The 14,019-nt window shown below is 60.5% G+C and overlaps 1 protein-coding gene across 2 annotated transcripts in view; it reads right to left on the reverse strand.

The window, feature by feature from the left end:
- LOC119971566 (myosin-binding protein C, cardiac-type-like) overlaps positions 1-14,019 on the reverse strand; it is a 226,833-nt gene that overhangs the window by 87,887 nt on the left and 124,927 nt on the right. The gene's annotated exons all lie outside the window — the stretch shown is intronic.

A 14,019-nucleotide genomic window follows, 5' to 3' on the forward strand; every position in this document is an offset into this window, starting at 1 on the left:
TAGGATGTTGCCATCAAGACTGAATGACAGTTTGATTATCATACAAATGTGTAACAGTGGCCAACATCAGCTGTGATTCTGCAATTGGACATTTAGAACATAGAACAGTACAGCACAGAACAGGCCCTTCGGCCCTCAATGTTGTGCCGAGCCATGATCACCCTACTCAAACCCACATATCCACCCTATACCCATAACCCAACAACCCCCCCCCTTAACCTTACATTTTTACATTTATTAGGACACTACGGGCAATTTAGCATGGCCAATCCACCTAACCCGCACATCTTTGGACAGTGGGAGGAAACCGGAGCACCCGGAGGAAACCCACGCACACAGGGGGAGGACGTGCAGACTCCACACAGACAGTGACCCAGCCGGGAATCGAACCTGGGACCTGGGACCCTGGAGCTGTGATGCATGTATGCTAACCACCATGCTACCCTGCTGCCCCGAAATTTGCTACATAATCCACAGTATGCTGAGAATTATGCTGACAACCAAATTTAACATTGTCTGCCGAGCTTGCGCTGAAGTACATTTGTGTGTACCTGAAGCTACAGAAATACAGACAGTAATTGTAGACAGAAAGAAGTTTACACACATTGCACCTGTCTCAGCTAAACAAAATACAAGACAGGTATTCACTGGTTCACTCCTCGGGCCATTGCCTCGACCAGATCTGGTTTGAATTTCAAACAGTCACCTGGTGCATTCTCCATGGTAATGTCTCTATCATATCAGAGTCTACTTGTGAACCATTCAACAGTCTCTTCTCAGACAGTATAAATTTTTGCTTTCACCTTATGTTCGTCTCCTTGTGAAGTATCCTGATGAGTGCAAGATGAAATGATTCGACATATCGCTTTCTCAAGTTCTGTAGTACCGGAGACTGTAACCTCTCTCGGAGATTGGAAACTCTCTCGGGGATTGGAAATTCTCTTGGAGATTGGAAACTCTTTCGGTGATTGAAAACTCTCCGAGACATTGGTAAGCTCTCTTGGTGATCGTAAACTCTCTCGGAGATTGTAAACTCTTTCAGAGATTGTAAACTCTCCAGAAGATTGTAAACTCTCCCGGACATTGTAAACTCTCCTGGAGATCATGGGCGGGATTCTCCAATAATCGGCGCGATGGCCGGAACCCGTTGCCAAAAGCGGCACGGATCACTCCGGTGTCAGGCCCCCCGAAACGGCACAAATTCTCCGGCCCGGAATGGGCTAGCAGCGGCATGATGTCATTCACGACGGTGTCACCCGTCATGGATATGCAGCGTCATTGATGCCGTGCGGCGTAACCGCACAAAAGACGCCGTGCAAGATGGTCGCCCGGCGCGCAGCACCGAGGTTCCAGGAGCAGGACATCGAGGCGTTCCTGGACGCAGTGGAGCAGAGGAGGGAGGCACTGTACCCCGGCCAAGGCCGCAGGGTCGCCCCACGCCTGTGGAGGGAGGTGGCAGAGGCCATCAGCGCGTGGCTGTAACGCCAAGGACAGGCGCCCAGTGCCACAAGGTCAATGACCTAGTCAGGGCAGCCAAGGTGAGTACACCACCCCCCACCCCCCCCGATGTGCGGCACAGCCCTGCGTGCAACTGACATGGCTGCACCCACCCATGTAGCCTGCAGTGGCAGGATGGAGTGTGAACCTCTGCCAACATACACACAACCGCTGGCCTGCACGTATATCTCTGCCTAACACTGTTGCCCTTTATCCCTGCCACCCACCGGCAGGTGGACCCGAGGACCGGGAGGTTGCGGATGCAAAAGTTGGGGGCGCACCACCAAGTGAGACCCCCCCCCACCCCCACAGCCTGCCCTCCCTTCACCCCTTCCCCCATTTCCCCCTTCCCCCATATCCCCTGATCACCGCCTGCGTGTCTAACCATGTAAGCTGTATTAAACTGGACCAAACGTCAAGACACCTGTCCCCGCGGATGCCGACCGCCCCCAGGATGATCCAGGGCGGCCACAATACAGGGAAAGACCCGGCCCCTCCGGCATACGATGCCCCCAGGACATCCCAGGGTGGCCACGAGTCAGGGAAAGACCCGGAGCACCAAGGAGATGACTCCCCCGTCTTGTGCGATTGCGGTGACGCAGGCGGGCAACACCCAGCGGCGAGGGGGCAGCCACAGGCTCCCGTCGTAGCCGAGACAGAACACCCCTACCCAGGGCGCCCCTACCCAGGACACCCCTACCCAGGACAGCCCTACCCAGGACACCCCTACCCAGGACACCCCTACCCAGGACACCCCTACCCAGGACACCCCTACCCAGGACACCCCTACCCAGGACAGCCCTACCCAGGACACCCCTACCCAGTACACCCCTACCCAGGACAGCCCGACCCAGGACATTCCTACCCAGGACAGCCCTACCCAGGACATTCCTACCCAGGACAGCCCTACCCAGGACACCCCTACCCAGGACACCCCTACCCAGGACAGCCCTACCCAGGACACCCCTACCCAGGACAGCCCTACCCAGGACATTCCTACCCAGGACAGCCCTACCCAGGACATTCCTACCCAGGACACCCCTACCCAGGACACACCTACCCAGGACACCCCTACCCAGGACAGCCCTAACCAGGAGAGCCCTACCCAGGACAGCCCTACCCAGGGCACCCCTACCCAGGACACCCATACCCAGGACAGCCCTACCCAGGACATTCCTACCCAGGACACCCCTACACAGGACATCCCTACCCAGGACATTCCTACCCAGGACACCCCTACCCAGGACACACCTACCCAGGACACCCCTACCCAGGACACCCCTACCCAGGACACCCCTACCCAGAACACCCCTACCCAGAACACCCCTACCCAGGACAGCCCTACCCAGGACACCCCTACCCAGGACACCCCTACCCAGGACACCCCTACCCAGGACAGCCCTACCCAGGACACCCCTACCCAGGACAGCCCAACCCAGGACAGCCCTACCCAGGACACCCCTACCCAGGACACCCCTACCCAGGACACCCCTACCCAGGACACCACTACACAGGACACCCCTACCCAGGGCAGCCCTACCCAGGACACACCTACCCAGAACACCCCTACCCAGGACACCCCTACCCAGGACATCCCTACCCAGGATACCCCTACCCAGGACACCCCTACCCAGGACACACCAACCCAGAACACCCCTACCCAGGACACTCCTACCCCGGACACACCTACCCAGAACACCCCTACCCAGGACACCCCTACCCAGGACACACCTACCCAGGACACCCCTACCCAGGACACCCCTACCCAGGACACACCTACCCAGGACACCCCTACCCAGGACACCCCTACCCAGGACATCCCTACCCAGGATACCCCTACCCAGGACAGCCCTACCCAGGACACCCCTACCCAGGACATCCCTACCCAGGATACCCCTACCCAGAACACCCCTACCCAGGACACCCCTACCCAGGACACACCTACCCAGAACACGCCTACCCAGGACACCCCTACCCAGGACACACCTACCCAGAACACCCCTACCCAGGACACCCCTACCCAGGACATCCCTACCCAGGATACCCCTACCCAGGACACCCCTACCCACGACACCCCTACCCAGGACACCCCTACCCAGGTCACCTCTACCCAGGACACCCCTACCCAGGACAGCCCTACCCAGGACACCCCTACCCAGGACACCCCTACCCAGGACACCCCTACCCAGGTCACCCCTACCCAGGACAGCCCTACCCAGGACACCCCTACCCAGGACACCCCTACCCAGGACAGCCCTACCCAGGACACCCCTACCCAGGACACCCATACCCAGGTTACCCCTACCCAGGACATCCCTACCCTGTATTAAACTGGACCAAACGTCAAGGCACCTGTCCCCGCGGATGCCGACCGCCCCCAGGATGATCCAGGGCGGCCACAAGACAGGGAAAGACCCGGCCCCTCCGGCATACGATGCCCCCAGGACATCCCAGGGTGGCCACGAGACAGGGAAAGACCCGGAGCACCAAGGAGATGACTCCCCCGTCTTGTGCGATTGCGGTGACAAAGGCGGGCAACACCCAGCGGCGAGGGGGCAGCCATAGGTTCCTGTCGCAGCCGAGCCAGAACACCCCTACCCAGGACAGCCCTACCCAGGACACCCCTACCCAGGACACCCCTACCGAGGACAGCCCTACCCAGGACATTCCTACCCAGGACACCCCTACCCAGGACAGCCCTACCCAGGACAGCCCTACCCAGGACATTCCTACCCAGGACACCCCTACCCAGGAAACACCTACCCAGGACACCCCTACCCAGGACAGCCCTACCCAGGACAGCCCTACCCAGGACAGCCCTACCCAGGACAGCCCTACCCAGGATACCCCTACCCAGGACAGCCCTACCCAGGACAGCCCTACCCAGGGCAGCCCTACCCAGGACAGCCCTACCCAGGACACCACTACCCAGGACAGCCCTACCCAGGACACCCCTACCCAGGACAGCCCTACTCAGGACACCCCTACCCAGGAGAGTCCTACCCAGGACAGCCCTACCCAGTACACCACTACCCAGGACAGCCCTACCCAGGACAGCCCTACCCAGGACAGCCCTGCCCAGGACAGCCCTACCCAGGACAGCCCTACCCAGGACACGACTACCCAGGACAGCCCTACCCAGGACACCCCTACCCAGGACAGCCCTGCCCAGGACAGCCCTACCCAGGACAGCCCTACCCAGGACAGCCCTGCCCAGGACAGCCCTACCCAGGACAGCCCTACCCAGGACAGCGACTACCCAGGACAGCCCTACCCAGGACACCCCTACCCAGGACAGCCCTGCCCAGGACAGCCCTACCCAGGACAGCCCTACCCAGGACAGCCCTGCCCAGGACAGCCCTACCCAGGACAGCCCTACCCAGGGCACCCCTTCCCAGGACACCCATACCCAGGACAGCCCTACCCAGGACAGCCCTACCCAGGACAGCCCTACCCAGGGCACCCCTACCCTGGACACCCCTACCCAGGACACCCCTACCCAGGACACCCCTACCCAGGGCACCCCTACCCAGGACACCCATACCCAGGACAGCCCTACCCAGGACAGCCCTACCCAGGACAGCCCTACCCAGGGCACCCCTACCCAGGACAGCCCTACCCAGGACACCCCTACCCAGGACACCCCTACCCAGGTCATCCCTTCCCAGGACACCCCTACCCAGGACACCCCTACCCAGGACACCCCTACCCAGGACAGCCCTACCCAGGACAGCCCTACCCAAGACTACCCAAGGCAGTGGCCCAGTCTCTGCAGGCACTGGCCCAGTCTCTGCAGGCCATGGCCCAGTCTCTGCAGGCCATGGCCCAGTCTCTGCAGGCAGTGGCCCAGTCTCAGCAGGGAATGGCCCAGTCTCTGCAGGCAATGGCCCAGTCTATGCAGGCAGTGGCCCAGTCTCTGCATGCAATGGCCCAGTCTCTGCAGGCAATGGCCCAGTCTATGCAGGCAATGGCCCAGTCTCTGCAGGCCATGGCCCAGTCTCTGCAGGCCATGGCCCAGTCTCTGCAGGCAGTGGCCCAGTCTCTGCAGGCAATGGCCCAGTCTCTGCAGGCAGTGGCCCAGTCTCTGCAGGCACTGGCCCAGTCTATGCAGGCCATGGCCCAGTTTCTGCAGGCCTTGGCCCAGTCTCTGCAGGCACTGGCCCAGTCTCTGCAGGCAGTGGCCCTGTCTCAGCAGGCCATGGCCCAGTCTCTGCAGGCCATGGCCCAGTCTCTGCAGGCCATGGTCCAGTCTCTGCAGGCAATGGCCCAGTCTCAGCAGGCAATGGCCCTGTCTCAGCAGGCCATGGCCCAGTCTCTGCAGGCAATGGCCCAGTCTCTGCAGGCAGCGGCCCATTCTCAGCAGGCCATGGCCCAGTCTCTGCAGGCAATGGCCCAGTCTCTGCAGGCAGTGGCCCAGTCTCTGCAGGCAGCGGCCCAGTCTCTGCAGGCAATGGGCCAGTCTCTGCAGGCAATGGCCAGTCTCTGCAGGCAATGGCCCAGTCTCTGCAGGCCATGGCTCAGTCTCAGCAGGCAATGGCCCAGTCTCAGCAGGCAGTGGCCCAGTCTCTGCAGGCAATGGCCCAGTCTCTGCAGGCAGTGGCCCAGTCTCTGCAGGCCATGGCCCAGTCTCTGCAGGCAATGGCCAGTCTCTGCAGGCAGTGGCCCAGTCTCTGCAGGCAGTGGCCCAGTCTCTGCAGGCACTGGCCCAGTCTATGCAGGCAATGGCCCAGTCTCTGCAGGCCATGGCCCAGTCTCTGCAGGCCATGGCCCAGTCTCTGCAGGCAATGGCCCAGTCTCTGCAGGCAGAGGCCCAGTCTCTGCAGGCAGCGGCCCAGTCTCTGCAGGCAGCGGCCCAGTCTCTGCAGGCAATGGCCCTGTCTCAGCAGGCCATGGCCCAGTCTCTGCAGGCAATGGCCCAGTCTCTGCAGGCAGCGGCCCAGTCTCAGCAGGCCATGGCCCAGTCTCTGCAGGCAATGGCCCAGTCTCTGCAGGCAGTGGCCCAGTCTCTGCAGGCAGCGGCCCAGTCTCTGCAGGCAATGGTCCAGTCTCTGCAGGCAATGGCCAGTCTCTGCAGGCAATGGCCCAGTCTCTGCAGGCCATGGCTCAGTCTCAGCAGGCAATGGCCCAGTCTCAGCAGGCAGTGGCCCAGTCTCTGCAGGCAATGTCCCAGTCTCTGCAGGCAGTGGCCCAGTCTCTGCAGGCAATGGCCCAGTCTCTGCAGGCAATGGCCCAGTCTATGCAGGCCATGGCCCAGTCTCTGCAGGCAATGGCCAGTCTCTGCAGGCAGTGGCCCAGTCTCTGCAGGCAGTGGCCCAGTCTCTGCAGGCAGTGGCCCAGTCTCTGCAGGCAGTGGCCCAGTCTCTGCAGGCAATGGCCCAGTCTCTGCAGGCAATGGCCCAGTCTCTGCAGGCAGTGGCCCAGTCTCTGCAGCCCGTCGCTGAGGGCATCGGCGCCATTGCCCAGGTGCTGGTCGGCATTGTCCAGACACAGGCAGGGATGGCCAGCTCCCTGAGCTCAATGGCTGCAAACTTGCAGACCCTTGTCGATACCAGGGCGGGCCTCCAGGACTGGCAGTGCCAGGTGTCGGGGGGCGTTAGATGGTCGGTCCGTTCACATTCCCATCCCATGTAGAGGCCCGGGGGCCATCGGGCACCCCGAGGGAGGAGGTGGTACTGGGGCCCGTTCCGGGTCCCCCTGCAGAGGAGGACCCGGAACACCGCGTCACCTCGTACTACGCCCCCCCACCCTCCCCCCCCTTCCGTCCCAGGTGCATCTGGTGGGCAATGGGCAGGACAGGCTGGCAGTTCGCCCATCTAGGCTGGGCCGCCCCAGGAAATGGCCGCCAAAGGGATCCCGAGTCATAGGGGATCACAGGAGTCCATCTCCAGTCCTGCTGTACCGTCTGGGGAACCAGCTAGACGTAGTCAAAGGGTCCGTAAGGCCAAACAATTAGACACTGAGTAAGTTGGCATGGGTGCAGGGCAGGGCCGAGTTATAGGGGCTAAGGCACGTGTATGGACTGTTTGTCATTAAAATCACTTACACCTGCAGAAGCTGCCTTTGTGCTCTGTCCGATGCGTGCGGGGGTGTGGTGTGAGGTGAGCGCCAGTGTGTGTGTGTGAGGGGTGAAACGTCTGCCTCAGGTGAGTGTGCCCCCCCTCCCCCCCGGGTCACCCTCGCCAGCCCCCTGGGCAGAGGACAGGACCGTGTGCTGCAGTATCACAGCCACATGCAGGGACGGTCCGGGTGGAGGGTGGTACTGTGGCCATGGGTCAGGCATTGTCCAATGATGTAGAGCCCAGAGCTCATCGCAGAGCGGGTTGTCGTCATCCTCCATGGCCTGCAATAGACGCTTCCACCGGCGACCGTGTGAGCCCGGCCCGTTGTGCCGCAGGTGGATGTGCAATGGAGGGGTGGTGGGGAGGGGGTGGGGAGGTGAGCATGGTCGGCTGGTGCTGTGGTGTGCAGTCTGTGCCCATGCTCGGCGATTTCCACACCCCCCCTTAGTCAGTGAACCGGGCGGCTATCAGCCTGTCCCGTGGCCGCTGGCCCAGCCAGTAACGGTGGGCAGCCTCCTGTCCATGTCCAGCCCGTCTGTCCTGAGCATTTCCCCCATCCTTCTCATTTGGAGAGGACTGTGCCTGTTGTGCAGGACGCAGCAGACCACAACGATGCGGCCGACCCTATCTGGCAGGTACTGGAGGGCCCCTCCAGAACGGTCCAGGCACCTCAAATGTATCTTCAGCAATCTCTCTATCACGCCCCTGGTCGCTGCATGGGCATCGTTGTAGCCGTTCTCCACATCAGTCTGTGACCTCCACATAAGTGTCATCAGCCACGACCGCAACGGGTAATCCCTGTCGCCCAGCAACCAGCCCCTCAGCCGGGGGCGGTGGGGGGGGGGTCACACGAACATGCTGGGGATGAAGGACTGCGCCAGTACGAATGATTCATGTACACTGCCCGGATACCGGGCGCAGACATAGAACATAGAACAGTACAGCACAGAACAGGCCCTTCGGCCCTCGATGTTGTGCCGAGCAATGATCACCCTACTCAACCCACGTATCCACCCTATACCCGTAACCCAACAACCCCCCCTCCACCTTACTTTTTTTTTAGGACACTACGGGCAATTTAGCATGGCCAATCCACCTAACCCGCACATCTTTGGACTGTGGGAGGAAACCGGAGCACCCGGAGGAAACCCACGCACACACGGGAGGACGTGCAGACTCCGCACAGACAGTGACCCAGCCGGGAATCGAACCTGGGACCCTGGAGCTGTGAAGCATTTATGCTAACCACCATGCTACCGTGCTGCCAACGTGCAGGATCATCATGCTGTGGTCACAGACCATCTGAATGTTCATGGAGACGGTCCCCTTCCTATTGGTAAACACGGCCCTGTTATCCGCAGGTGGCCGCACAGCGACATTCATCCCATCGATCGCCCCCTGGACCATGGGCATCCTGGCCACGGCAGCGAAGCCCGCTGCCCGGGCATCCTGCCTGGCCTGGTCCACAGGGAACTGGATGTAGTGGTCTGCAATGGCATATAGCGTGTCTGCCACTGTCCTGATGCCTGCTAGATGCTGGACAGGTCCCCACTCAGTGCCCGGAATGACCCCGTGGCATAAAAATTCAGGTCCACCGTAACCTTAACAGACACGGTGCCACACGGTGCCGGGTGTGTCATCAGGTGGCGTATATGGGCGACGGTTTCCCGGCTCATCCGGAGTCTCCTCCTGCATGCCCGGTCCGTGAGGTCCTGTAACGGTGAGCAGACCGGCACACACGGGGCCTCATCAGACGTCTCTGTCACCATGGCACCATCTGTCATGCGGGTGGCCCTCCAGCCTGGGCGTCCGCCACCTGCCTCCCTGCAGCATGCTCCTCTGCGGCAGCCTCCGCCGCCTCCCTGGCACGTTCCTGCTCCCCCAGGGCGGCAACATGTAGAAGTGCGGCTCCCAACACGGCGGCCAACATAGCTGGGTGATCACCAAACAAAATGGCCTGCAAGGGGTGGGGGGTGGGACAGACGACATGCATCATTGCACGTACCCTCCCCCCCCCCCCCCCCCCCAGCCAGATGCCATGGGCTGCATGGTCGCAACTGTTGGCAGCTGGCACCAGGCCAGGTGGACAACCTCCCCAACTCCCCCCCCCCCCCTCTCTGGCACTTGCCCTCTCCTCCCCGGAACTCACCCACCCCCCTCCCGGCACTCGCCCTTCCCCCTCCCCAGCTCTTGCCCACCCCCCTCCCCGGCACTCGCCCTCTCCTCCCCGGCATTCACCCACCCCCCCTCCCCCTCCACACACCCACCCCCCTCCCCCTCCACACCCCCACCCCCTCCCCCTCCCCCTCCCCCTCCACACACACAACCCCCTTCCCCTTCACACACATACCCCCTTCACACACATACCCCCCTTCACACACATACCCCCTCCCCCTCCACACACACCCCCCCTCCCCTCCTCACAGACACCCCCCTCTCCCTCCACACACAACCCCCTCCCCCTCCACACACACGCCCCCTCCCCCTCCACACACAATCCCCTTTCCCTTCACACACATACCCCCCCTTTACACACATACCCCCCTCCCCCTCCACACACCCACCCCCCTCCCCTCCATACACACCCCCCTCCCCTCCACACACACCCCCCCTCCCCTTCACACACACCCCCCTCCCCCTCCACACACACACCCCTCCCCTTCCACACACTCCCCCTCCACACACACCCCCCTCCACACATACCCCCCTCCCCCTCCACACACACAACCCCCTTCCCCTTCACACACATACCCCCCTTCACACACATACCCCCCTTCACACACATACCCCCCTCCCCCTCCACACACACACCCCTCCCCTTCCACACACTCCCCCTCCACACACCCCCCTCCTCACAGACACCCCTCCCCCTCCACACACAACCCCCTTCCCCTTCACACACATACCCCCCCTTCACACACATACACCCCTCCCCCTCCACACACACCCCCTCCCCTTCACACACACCCCCCTCCCGCTCCACACACACACCCCTCCCCCTCCACACACACTCCCCCTCCCCTCCACACACACTCCCCCCCAACACACACCCCCTCCACACATACCCCCCTCCCCTCCACACCCCCCTCCCCCTCCACACACACACACCCTCCACACACACACCCCCTCCACACACCCACCCCCCTCCACACCACCCTCCCCCTCCACACACACACCCCCACCCCCTCCACACACTCCCCCTCCACACACCCCCCCTCCACACCCCCCTCCCCCTCCACACACACACCCCCCTCCCCCTCCACACACACACCCCCTCCCCCTCCAGAAACACCCCCTCCACACCCCCCTCCCCCTCCACACACACACCCCTCCCCCTCCACACACACACCCCCTCCACACACCCACCCCCTCCCCCTCCATACACACCCCCCTCCCCTCCACATACACCCCCCTCCCCTTCACACACACCCCCCTCCCCTCCACACACACACCCCTCCCCTTCCACATACACTCCCCCTCCACACACACACCCCTCCACACATACCCCCCTCCCCCTCCACACATACAACCCCCTTCCCCTTCACACACATACCCCCCTTCACACACATACCCCCCTTCACACACATACCCCCTCCCCCTCCACACACACACCCCTCCCCTTCCACACACTCCCCCTCCACACACCCCCCTCCTCACAGACACCCCCCTCCCCCTTCACACATACCCCCCCTTCACACACATACCCCCCTCCCCCTCCACACACACCCCCTCCCCTTCACACACACCCCCCCTCCCCTCCACACACACACCCCTCCCCCTCCACACACACTCCCCCTCCCTTCAACACACACTCCCCCTCCACACACACCCCCTCCACACATACCCCCCTCCCCTCCACATCCCCCTCCCCCTCCACACACACACCCCCTCCCCCTCCACACACACTCCCCCTCCACACACACCCCCCTCCACACACACCCCCTCCACACACACACCCCCTCCCCCTCCACACACACAGCCCCTCCACACACACATCCCCTCCCCCTCCACACACACTCCCCCTCCACACACACCCCCCTCCACGCACACCCCCCTCCACACACACACACCCTCCCCCTCCACACACACAGCCCCTCCACACACACACCCCCTCCCCCTCCACACACACAGCCCCTCCACACACACACACAGCCCCTTCACACACACCCCCACCCCCCCACCCACCGACTGTGGCCGCGCCGTCACTTCTGCGGCTGCCCCATGCCGAGACCTACCTCCACGTTCGCTGGCATCAACCATCAGAATTGGTTGACGCCGTTAAATAGGCTCTTTAATTTATGCCGATGTGACCTGTGGTCACATCGGCGGGACATCAGCCCATCCGGCCAGGAGAATTCGGGCAGCACCGGGCCCATAGAGTTGCGCCGGCCCCGCCATTCTCCGAGGTGGGAGCGCGATTGACGCTGGGGAAATTTTTGGGGGGGTGGAAAATTCTGAGGATGGCGGGGGCGGGATTCATGCCGACCCTCCGGCGATTCTCAAACCTGCCGGGAGAGCGGAGAATCCCGCCCTCTTGAACTTACAGTGCAGAAGGAGGCCATTTGGCCCATTGAGTCTGCACTTGTCCTTGGAAAAAGCACCCTACCTGAGCCCACATCTCCATCCTGTCCAGCAGGTTTGCAGAGAGTGCTGAATTTGGGTGTATTTGAGTGCTATAGTGAGAGTTTGGTGACTGAGGGAGTTTGGTGAGGAGGGAGTAAGGTGCTCCTTTCATTTCATTTCCTACATTTCCTCAAAGAGCGAGAAGGGAGCCGGGGGTTTACAGAGAGTGCAGCTGAATAGCAGCAGAGTCGGAGGGCGGAGGTCCAGTTGGTCCACAGGGCAGCTATATTCTGTAAGGTAAGAGAGGATGGAGGCTAGGGCAGTTGTATGCTCCTCCTGTAGGATGTGGGTGGTGAGGGATACCACCAGTGTCCCTGCTGACTATACCTGCGGGAAGTGCACCCAACCCCAGCTCCTCAGATACCATGTTAGGGAACTGGAGCTGGAGCTGGATGAACTTCGGATCATCCGAGAGGCAGAGGGGGTAATAGAGAAGAGTTACAGGGAGGTAGCCACACCCAAGGTACAGCACAAGAGTAGCTGGGTTACAGTCAGGGGAAAGAAAGTGAAGGGGCAGACAGTGCAGGGATCCCTCGTGGCCATTCCCCTTCAAAACAAGTATACCGTTTTGGATGCTGTTGGGATGGGTGACCTACCGGGGGAAGGCCACAATTCCATGACTTTCACTTTAGTAATGGAGAGGGATAGGTGCGTGCAACAGGGCAAGGTTTACAATTGGGTGAAGGGTAAATACGATGCTGTCAGACAAGAACTGAAGTGCATAAGTTGGGAACATAGGCTGTCAGGGAAGGACACAAGTGAAATGTGGAACTTGTTCAAGGAACAGATACTACGTGACCTTGATATGTATGTCCCTGTCAGGCAGGGAAGAGGTGGTCGAGTGAGGAAACCATGGTTGACAAGAGAGGTTGAATGTCTTGTTAAGAGGAAGAAGGATACTTTTGTAAGGCTGAGGAAACAAGGTTCAGACAGGGAGCTGGAGGGATACAAGATAGCCAGGAGGGAACTGAAGAAAGGGATTGGGAGAGCTAAGAGAGGGCATGAAAAATCTTTGTCGGGTAGAATCAAGGAAAGCCCCAAGGCCTTTTACACATATGTGAGAAATATGAGAATGACTAGAGCGAGGGTAGGTCCGATCAAGGACAGTAGCGGAAGATTGTGTATTGAGTCAGAAGAGATAGGAGAGGTCTTGAACGAGTACTTTTCTTCAGTATTTACGAATGAGAGGGGCCATATTGTTGGAGAGGACAGTGTGAAACAGACTGGTAAGCTCGAGGAGATACTTGTTAGGAAGGAAGATGTGTTGGGCATTTTGAAAACTTGAAATTAGACAAGTCCCCAGGGCCTGACAGGATATATCCAAGGATTCTCTGGGAAGCAAGAGATGAAATTGCAGAGCCGTTGGCAATGATCTTTTCATCCTCACTGTCAACAGGGGTGGTACCAGGGGATTGGAGAGTTGCAAATGTCGTGCCCTTGTTCAAAAAAGGGAATAGGGATAACCCTGGGAATTACAGGCCAGTTAGTCTTACTTCAGTGGTCGGCAAAGTAATGGAAAAGGGTACTGAGGGATAGGATTTCTGAGCATCTGGAAAGACACTGCTTGATTAGGGATAGTCAGCACTGATTTGTGAGAGGTAGGTATTGCCTCACAAGTCTTACTGATGTCAGAGGTAGATTCTTTACCCAGAGAGTAATGGGGGCATGGAATGCACTGCCTGTGGAAGTAGTTGAGTCGGAAACATTAGGGACCTTCAAGCAGCTATTGGATAGGTACATGGATTAGGGTAGAATGACAAAAGTTCGGCACAACATCGTGTGGGCAAATTAGCATGGACAAACCACCTAACCAAAACAGGAGCACCCGGAGGAAACCCAC

This window comes from Scyliorhinus canicula, chromosome 9 (genome assembly GCF_902713615.1).
Source record: "Scyliorhinus canicula chromosome 9, sScyCan1.1, whole genome shotgun sequence".
Taxonomy (NCBI): Eukaryota; Metazoa; Chordata; class Chondrichthyes; order Carcharhiniformes; family Scyliorhinidae; genus Scyliorhinus; species Scyliorhinus canicula.